Genomic DNA, 10,437 nt, shown 5'->3' with positions numbered 1-10,437 from the left:
ACACTGACCACACAGAAGGCACCTCTTGTGGCACAGGTGGCAAAACCCTGCAGACACCTGACTTGACTGTTGGCCTTGGATTTTCCCCAGGAGCCAGCAGGAAGATTTTCCTCTGGCCTCTTGGTGCTTTGTGCCTCCTTTGTTGGAGGATTGAGGAGCGCTGACCCAGGAGGGGCCCAGGGACATTTCCAGCCCCTGCACACCTGAGGGGCCATTGCGGGTGAGCCCAGCTGGGGCTTCATGGGCTCTGCACAGACGTGCTCCTGTTTGCACATCAGCAGCTCAGTGGAACATGGAAATGTTCCCACTTTGGTGCCTGATGCAGGGAGGGGTTAGAGAATTCACCAGGGGGATCTGAGGCGTAGCTGATCTGTCCTGGGCTGTGTCCCTTCCTCTCCCTGAGCAGGACTCTGAGCAACTTGGGACATTTCTGATTTTCCTCTTATCCTTTCTGTGGGATGTTTTCTACACTCAGGTTCCAAATCAATTCCCCATTTTCCTTCTTGCCTTTTGTCCTCCCCGGTGCTTTCAGCAGAGGTCACACAGAATGGCACCTGCCCCACCTGGGCCTCCATCGTGGCTCTGCTCTCTCTGATTCCAGCCCCTCTCTAGCGGAGCAATCCCTCAGCTGGGTACTCCAGTGCCAGATACCAGGGCCAAGGGTAAAAGAATTTGAGGATACAGAACCCAGCTGGGCATTCCCTGATGGAGATTTGGGCACTGCCAGTGGCACTGGGAATAGGGCAGCAGTCCTCAGCCTCTGGAAGATGCTCCTGTTCACTGGGAAGGACAGGAATCCCTTGGAGCAAGATCTTGGGAGCTCCTGCTTAGGGATGTACCCAGGATCTGAGGGAATCACCTCTGGGAGAGGCAGTTCACAGCACCCTGGAGAACAAGCAGCCATCCCAATCCTGGATGGAATCCAGAACACGCTGTCCATGCAGAGAGAGTTTGTGCAAAGGGCACTGATGTTGTTCACCAAGAGCAGGGGATAATGAGCTGGACAGGCCACCCAGCTCCAGGAACTGGGAATGTCCCTGCCTCCCTTGGGAATGTGTCTCAGCTGTGCAGAGACTGGCCCCACACTTACCCCAGCTTTCAAGGAAGGATGTTTTTCCTGCTCCTACTGACCACAGTCTCAGCCACGCAGAATTTCTGCTCTAGGGAGGGGCACTGGTGCCACAGCCCATGTGTCACCCCGTGGTTCTGTCTGTGGGACAGGGGCTTGCACAGGAGGAAGTGGGATGGGGAACCTCCCTGGAGACTAGAAGCTCGAGTCCAGAACTTGGAAGGGGAAAAAAAAGACAAAAAGCATTTCTCCAGGACAATCCCAGAATCCTGGGATCACTGAGGTTGGAAATGCCAACCAGGACCATCAAGGCCACCCTGTGGGTGATCCCCACCTTGTTACCAGAGCAGAGCCCTGAGTGCCACGTCCAGGCGTTCCTTGGACACCTCTGGGATGGGGACTCCATCATCTGACTGAGCAGCCCCTTCCAAGGCCTGACAACCCTTTCCAGGAAAGGGAAAAAATTCATCCAGATGTCCAAGCTGAAACTCCCCTGGCACAGCCTGAGGCTGTTCCCTCTCATCCTGTCCTTGTTCCCTGGCAGCAGAGCCCAACCCCACCGGGCTGCCCCTCCTGTCAGGGAGTTGTGCAGAGTGAGAAGGTTCCCCCCAGCCTCCTTTTCTCCAGGCTGAGCCCCTCTGGCTCCATCAGACGCTCCTGGTGCTCCAGCACCTTGCACAGCTCCGTTCCCTTCCCTGGATATGCTCCAGCCCCTCAGGGTGTCTCTGGCCATGCGGAGCCAGAACTGGACACAGCCCTGCAGGGGCCTCAGCAGCCCCAGCACAGGGACTGTCACTGCCCTGCTCCTGCTGCCACCCCATGGCTGGCACAGCGCAGCAGCCCTTGGCCTCTGACACACCTGGGCACACCTGTGCTCATCTTCAGACACTGGCACCAGCACCCCCAGGACCTTTCCCAGTTCTCCAGACAGTCTCCTCCAGCCTGCAGCATTCCATGGGGTTCTTGTGAGCCCAGGCTGGGACCCAGCTCTTGGCCTTATTGACCCCCACAACTTCGGCCTCAGCCCATCGATCCAGCCTGCCCAGATCCCTCTGCAGAGCCTTGATGCCCAGCAGCAGATCCACAGGCCCACCCAGCTTGGTGTTTTCCATGAATTTGGTGCTGTCAGACTCAATCAGCCCTGAGCCCTGTTCAGTGAAGTGCTGATCTCCAAAAGGAGCCCATCAACCTCCAGTTGGGGGCACCTGGAATGGCCCCTCAGGTGTGCAGGGGCTGGAAATTCCTCTGCTGAGCAGCTTCACCTCCCCTGGGCCCCTCCTGGGTCAGCGCTCCTCAATCCTCCAACAAAGGAGGCACAAAGCACCAAGAGGCCAAAGGAAAATCTTCCTGCTGGCTCCTGGGGAAAATCCAAGGCAAACAGTCAAGTCAGGTGTCTGCAGGGTTTTGCCACCTGTGCCACAAGAGGTGCCTTCTGTGTGGTCAGTGTGCCGTGAGGAGGGAAGATCTGCTGGAAATGTCAGGGCCTGTCAGTGGAGAATGGAGGCGCTGGCAGCTGGTGGGAGCCCTGGGCAGGGGCTGTCATTGATCTGTGCCCTCGGGGCTCCCCCTGCCAGGGGCTCTGAGCTGGGACAGGATCATCCTGCAAACAAAACCAGGGACCCCTGGGATTCACTGGGGCTCAGCCAAACCTCCCATTGCCTTCAGAACCCAAAGCAAGTTTTCACCACCAGTCTGTGATCCCCAGCTTGGGTCTCATGAAAATCCTTCACCACAAACCATTGTAGGCAGAACATGAAAGCAGAGCACTCTTTGTCTGTCCCATGGGCTGCTGGAGGGGTTTGGAATTGGATGGGGATGGGGAAGAAGGACTGCAGAAGGACTGCTGCCCCAATGCCACTGTCAGTGCCCACATCTCCTGCAAGGACTCCCCAGCTGGGCTCTGTATCCTCAGATTCCTTGCTCTTGGCCCTGGTGTCTGGCACTGGAGGAAGCAGCTGACGATTTGCTCTCCCAGAGAGTGGCTGGATTCTTTTTGCATCTCTCCCAAGTCAGCCTCTGCTTCCATGCATCCTTCCTGGCTCCAGGGCAGCCAGTGCAGCCAAGGCCATGGCCTGCTGTTTGTGTGTCTGGAGATGCAAACCTGCCCTGTTCCCCTCCCTGGAATCGGAGCAGGGGCTGGAAGGGCCCAGCTGTGTCACACAGAGTTGGTGCTGGGGCTCCCTGGGTTCAAACCTCATGGCTCTCCCTCCCTCCTGAACTTGCTTGGGTTGAAGGCCCAGCCTGTTGGAGGTGACAACCTTCAGAGGGACCTGCCTGTGTTTCCCCTCCGTGTCAGCCATGGCTACACTGCTTTGGGGTGGGGCAAATCCCTGGGGATCTTCCTAAAGAGCTGGTGAGCCTCAGGAAAAGCAGGGAAACTCTTCCTGAGAAAGAGCAGCAGGAGGATTGTAGTTTCACCAGGATGTTCCAGACACTGAAGAATTGTTGGAATAAAGGACAGCAGAGCCACGATGGAGGCCCAGGTGGGGCAGGAGCCATTCTGTGTGTCCTCTGCTGAAAACACCAGGCAGGACAAAAGGCAAGAAGGGAAATGGGCAATTGTCTCCATGCCCAGAGCAGAGGGAGGGCCCAGCACAGAGCTGCAATGCCTGCCCAAGATCAAGGGCAGGATTTTGCAGCCCTTCCCAGAAAGCCCCCAGGGAGCCCAGCAACTGCAGCCCAACCCCACCTGTCCCAATTGCAGCAGGAACAGGAGCAGGGCACAGCCACAGGAACTGATGGGGACACCCGGCACGGCTCTGCTCTGGCCAGCAACTGCTGAGCAGCCACTTATCCCAGCCAAAGCACTCCAGCAGCACTGAGAGCCCCTGCTCCTGCCCTGTCTGCCCCCCTCTCCCGCACACCGCAGCCACTGAGGGAGTCTGGCAACGGGAGGGCTCTGGGAAATTTGGAAGGGAGATGGAAATGTGGGCACAACAGGCTCCTCTTTTCCCCCTGTGATCCCCTGTTGCCTTCGATATGAGGCAATGGCGACCTGGTTTCAAAGAGTCAGCACGGCAGCTCGACGTCTTTGAGCTACTCGGGCTACTAACACGCTGACACTAATGTGGTGGACGGCAAATGGCGGTTTATTGTATTACACATGGGGTTAAATAGTCTAAAGGGTCTTCTACTATGTCAGTGGGAGGGCAAAGGATCTAAAGGTCAGTGGTTGGTGGGAAGCTAATGGGGCTAGGAGGGGCCACCACCGAAGGGACGGGGGGGAGGGTCCTTATCTTCCCGTGACATCACGTGATCTTCCGAGCGCCTGTCCCTAGCTATCACCCACACATCTCCCCCCCCCTTTTCACAAAAAAAATGAGGTAGTTAGAGGCATTGGAGAAAAGGGGTACAAGGTAGTAACTTGATAAAAAAAATAAGGGGTTTGGAAAACTTGAGTAAATTCTGCGAAGCTGACTAGGCAGAACTTTGCAACTGGCAGTGTTCACAGTTTGGTTTATAACAATTGTTGCTGTCTTACAAATAGAATGTTGGCCCGTTCTAGGCGTGTTTGAATAAATGTGACCAGCTTGTTTAACAGGCATGGTCTAATGGCGAGAGCTAAGAGTAACATTGCCAGTGGACCTATCAATGTGGAAATTAGGGTGGTGAGCCATGGTGATTGATTGAACCAGGACTCGAACCAGCCTTGTTGGGCTTCCCTGTCTTTCTTTTTCTGAGCCAGTCTATCTCGGAGTTCTGCCATGGAGTCTCTAACGACTCCTGTATGATCAGCATAAAAACAGCATTCTTCTTTCAAGGCGGCACACAGGCCTCCTTGTTGCATGAACAGGAGGTCCAGTCCCCGCCTGTTCTGCAGGACGACTTCTGAAAGTGAGGAAACCGATTTCTCCAGGAAGGAGATGGATTTCTCGATCCTCTGCAAGTCCTCGTCGATAGTCACTTGTAGTTGAGAAAGTCCTTGGTGTTGGGTCACGAGGGCTGAGACACCTGTGGCTGTGCCGGCTGCTCCCAGTCCGAGCAGCATCGCGATGGTTACCCCTGTTATTATTTCTCGCTTGTGGAGCCGGCCCGGTTCCTCGGAAAGTTGACACACCTCCTTGTCTGAGCGGTACAAGACCCTAGGAACAATCAGAACTTGGATACAAAAATCATCAGAGTCATTGAATTTGGCCAGGGACACACAAGGACTCACCCCAGACCGTTGACAAACCCACATTCCGGATGCAGCTGGGATCACCCACTTATTGATCTTCTTGTCAGGTTTGACAACTTCGGTGCAAACATTTCCCTTCTGCTTGGCTAAAGTTGCACTGCCAAAGCATTTTCCCTGACCCGTGACTTGACTCAAGGTGATTCCTCTGCGGGGAGTGTCCCACCTGCACTGGTGGGGGACATCAGCTGTGGAATAACTGAATGGGATGTTTAGAGCAACTCCTTCATAGAAAGGAGGTTTAACATCGTAACAGAGCCAGCATGGATTGGTTAGGTTTGGGTTGGATTCATTCAGAGATGAAAAGGTAGCTTCTAGCATGCGGAAAATGGGATTCGGGTCAGACACGGCTAAGTGGTCTATCTGAAAGGCATCTGCATAGCTGGTCGGGGTATTGGTGACTTTTGTGGGCAAAGATTTGGGGTGGATTGTGCTTTTCCTTTTTTGTGAGTCTCTAATAATTTCTTTGGGTCCGACCGCCCGGGGCACTGGCGGCTGGAGTCTGATAATCTGTACATTCACCCATTCTTTTGGTGACTGGAGGACTACTGTCCACGTCCTGCCTGTGGCCCAGCTAGGGTGATCTGGTTGTAAAACGGTCATGTTATAATCAGTGCATGTCCGGCGTGTAGGGTCCTGATAATAGTTTCGATAGAACCCTGACCTGAAGAAGGGTTTGTTACAGCCGGTGGGTGCCCAGGTGAACTGTAAGAATTTATCGGGTTCCTGTGGGTCCCACCCATATCCTGATGGTCTGGCATCTGTAACAATGGTTTCACATCCCCAGTAGCCACAGTGGCCCCACCCCGGGTAGTTGCAGTGCCTTTTCCCTGGGTTGGAGGCTGGGCACCAGTAGGCCATGTACATGTGCATGAGATATGGGGCGTGGCGGTCTATCTTTGGTCGCCCCGGGAACAGATCGGTGATGTGGAACACAAAGGATGGGGTGCCCGGTGTGGTGATTTCTTTGAGCACCTTGTCATTTGAAAGGTGTTTCATGACCCACCTGAATGGTTGATGAGGATAATAGTCTGGGCTGGCTTGCATTCTGGCAACCAGCCCCAATAGCAAAATCATACAAAAGTATCGTTGTTGCCTGGGTCTCACTGGCGTGGGACACTTGGGTGCTCTCGGTTCGTTCCTTTTCTCTGGAATCGCTTTTACAATTGTTTGTATGTCTTTGGGATTTACTGGCGTGTATATTTTTTGTTGGTTGTCCCCTATTCTAGTAACCCTTACTGGGAATGCTTTCACTGTGGAAGCCGGTGTCCACTCAGCACAGGCTATTTTTATTTTTCCCCAGTCAGTGACCTGGGCTGGCTCATGTTGTAAACTCTTTTTGAAGTGGCTGAAAGCTTTATTAGGTTTCATTTTAAATCGTGTTGGTTCTGCTCTCTTTGTTTCTGAATCCCAATCACTGTCTGTCTGCTCTCCGGAGCTGCTGCTGCCGGTACTGTCTGACAAGGAGTCAGAGGCACACTGCCAGCTCACTTCTGGGTTTGAGTGTCGTTCAGTGCGGCTCCGGCCTCGCCCCTCCTCTCGGGGGTGGCTCCACTCCCGCCCCCCCTCTCGGGGGTGGCTCCGCTCCCGCCCCCCCTCTCGGGGGTGGCTCTGCTCTCGCCCCCCCTCTCGGGGGTGGCTCTGCTCTCGCCCCCTGGGCTTGCCCTGCCTCTTGCGGGGCGAGGTCTCTCCCCTAAATGCTGGCAGTGCTGAGCGCAGCTCCCGACGGGACACGTGCTCCTCGCGCCCCTCCCGCACGTGCGTGCCTGCGGGAAACCGCGGCCTCAAGGCGCGCACGCGCTCCTCGCCGCTGTCCCGTGCATGCGGGTCTGCGGAAAACCACGGCTCCGAACCACGCGGGCGCTCTCCGCGGCTTTCCCGCGTGTGCACGTCCGCGGGGAACGGCGGCGCCTCCCCGAGCGTGCTTTCCCCACCGCTTCCCGGCGCGCACGCGCCCGCGGAAGCCCACGGCGCCGGGCCGGGCGCGCTTTCCCCGCCGCTCTCTCGTGTGCACGCGCCCGCGGGGACTCGCGGCGCCGCTCCGAACATGCACCCCCTCCCCTCCTGCTGCGCGCACGCGCCAGCAGAAGCCCGCGGCTCTTGTCCGAGCACGCACTTCTCTCCCTCTTCCCTGGCTTTCCCCTGCGCATGCGCACTGGCGCACACCCACGGCTCCGGGCTCTCCCCACCACAAACGTTCAGACCCCGCCCCTCCCCGCTGCCGCCGGCGCCATTTTCAAACCCGTACGGTGGCGGTGCCGGCCGCGTGCTCTCCTGAGCCACGTGCTCGGCGTCTCTGGCCTCTTCGGCCAGTCCTTGCCAGAAAAATCGCACGCGCTGCCGCGCCTCGGGTACCGAACTACCGATCGACGGCAAGGGGACTGAGGAGGGACCTCCGGATGCCCGGGAAGGCTCCGCGGGCGGGGGGGAAGCCGACGGGCTCGGGGTGGGGGTCGGGGGGTTCCCTGAGGGCACCGGGGGCTTTGGGCTCGGGCTCCGGGAGGGGGGAAGTGTGCTTGGCTCCCGCGGCTTCTCGCACTCGGATAAATCATTTTCAGACGCCGTTTGCGTGGTGGCCCCCACTCCCAGCTTAGGAGTGGCCAGCAAACACACACGGGCGGCACTCCAGGTCTCTTGTTCTTCCAGCGCTTTCCGTAAACTTTGCTTGACCCTCCCCCATGCTTTAAGGTGTTTCCCGCTCCCTGTGGATTCCGTATCTTCGGCCAGCGCGAGTGTACACCTCCCCCATACCTCCGAATGGAGGATTTCTACTGGGCGCTCTATCACCCCAAGCTCCAGTAATCTTGCCAAAGCAAGTTGTAAATCTCTGGGCTTGCACTCAATCTCCCACTGTCTGTGAATTACACTTACGACCTTCGCGATTGCCTCCATGAGTCTCGCTGGTCCGGGGACGTCTCCCCCGCCGAGGGTCAGTTCCTTTGGCCTGCCCCGGCCGCTGCTCCTGTCCAGGCGAAAAATCCCGACTCCCGAGCGTTTTTCTTGTTCCCGGGCTTTCGGCACCAGAATGTTGCCTTCGATATGAGGCAATGGCGACCTGGTTTCAAAGAGTCAGCACGGCAGCTCGACGTCCTCGAGCTACTCGGGCCACTGACACGCTGACACCAATGTGGTGGACGGCAAATGGCAGTTTATTGTATTACACATGGGGTTAAATAGTCTAAAGGGTCTTCTACTATGTCAGTGGGAGGGCAAAGGATCTAAAGGTCAGTGGTTGGTGGGAAGCTAATGGGGCTAGGAGGGGCCACCACCCAAGGGACGGGGGGAGGGTCCTTATCTTCCCGTGACATCACGTGATCTTCCGAGCGCCTGTCCCTAGCTATCACCCACACACAGAATTCACAGAATGACTGGGTAGGATGAGACCTTCAAGATCATCAAATCCAACCCATGCTCCAACACCTCAACTAAACCATGGCTCTGAGTGCCTCATCCAATCTTTTTTTAAACACATCCAGGGATGGTGACTCCACCACCTCCACAGGCAGACCATTCCAGTACTTTATCACTCTCTCTGTGAAAAACTTCTTCCTAATATCCATCCTGTATTTCCCTTGGGGCAGCTGAAGACTGTCCTTTTGTTGTGTCAGCTGCTGTCTGGAGAAAGAGACCAAACCCCACCTGACTACAGCTACCCTTCAGGGAATTGTAGAGAGCGATTAGGTCACCTCTGAGTCTCCTTTTCTCCAGGCGAAACAACCACAGCTCCCTCAGCCGTTCTTAACAGGGGTTTTTGTTCCAAGCCCCTCATCAGCCTTGTTGCCCTCTCCTGGATGTGCTCAAGCGTCTCAATGTCCTTCCTAAATTGGGGGCCCAGAACTGGACACGGCACTCGAGGTGCAGCCTCACCAGTGCCGAGTACAGGAGAAGAAACACTGCCCTGCTCCTGCTGGCCACGCCATTCCTGATCCAGGCCAGGAGCCATTGGCCTTCTTGCCCACCTGCCCACACTGCTGCCTCATGTCCAGCCTGCTGTCCAGCAGTGCCCCAGGTCCCCTTCCCTGGCTGCTGTCCAGCCACTCTCTTGCCAGCCTAGAGTGCTGCAGGAAGTTTTTGTGGCCAAAATGCAGGACTCAGCACTTGCACTTATTAAACTTCATCCTATTGGACTCTGCCCATCCATCCAGTCATTCCAGGTCTCTCTGCAGAGCCCTCCTACCCTCCAATAGATGGACACACGGTCCAAGCTTAGTGTCAGCTGCAAATTTACTAATGAAAGACTCAATCCCCTCATCCATGTCATCAATAAAAATATTGAACAGAACTGGCCCCAGCACAGACCCCGGAGGAACACCACTGGTGCCACCAGCTGGATGCAGAACCTTCACCAGCACTCTCTGGGCCCAGCCATGCAGGCAGTTCTTAACCCAGCACAGAGTGCTCCTGTCCAAGCTGTGGGCTGCCAGCTTTTCCAGGAGTGTGCTGTGGGAGACAGTGTCCAAGGCCTTGCTGAAATCCAGGTACACAACATCCACTGCCTTTCCCGCACCCACCCGGTGGGTCACCTGGTCATAAACGGAGACCAGGTTGGTCAAACACGACCTTCTGTTCTTAAACCCGTGCTGGCCGGGTCTGATAGCCTGGCCATCCTGTAGGTGCTGTGTGATGACACTCAGTATAAGCTGCTGCAGTACCCTACTGGGTACTGAGGTCAGGCTGACTTGAGTTGTGGGATAAGGATTTACAATTCAAACTGTAAAGCAGGTATGTTTTATTTCCATCTGGGACACAAGGGGGATTTTCCACCATACCTGCGTACCTGGTTGAGACAGGTTTAAGGTTTAAATACACTCAGATCCCACAAAACAACCCCTCCCTGCCCGCCCATTCTCTGCCCACTCTCCACCTCCTTGCACTTCCTATTATAATTAGTCTTCTTTGCTGCCACATCTCCTGGTGGTTGCAGGCTGGGGTCTTCTGATGAAGTAAGAGGTCTTCCTCAGTTGTTCACTGTTTGACCTCTTCCTCTGGGCAGGTGCAGTGAAGGTTTGGCTAACTCCCAGGTCACTTTGTCCTGGCCAAAACCACGAGCCTGGTTCTTTCTGGTTTCTTAAGCCACAGGTTCTGCTTTATGGGGTTTTCACTATACCAAAGTCTTGCTTTACTGAGTTTTCACAATATACACAATATACATCTTATCTCTATGGCCTTTACCTAGCAACTGAATCCTCATGTG

The sequence above is a fragment of the Prinia subflava genome, chromosome 26, assembly GCF_021018805.1.
Source record: "Prinia subflava isolate CZ2003 ecotype Zambia chromosome 26, Cam_Psub_1.2, whole genome shotgun sequence".
In the NCBI taxonomy this organism is placed as follows: Eukaryota; Metazoa; Chordata; class Aves; order Passeriformes; family Cisticolidae; genus Prinia; species Prinia subflava.
The sequence above is the reverse complement of the archived record's forward strand: the minus strand, read 5'-3'. Positions refer to the sequence as shown.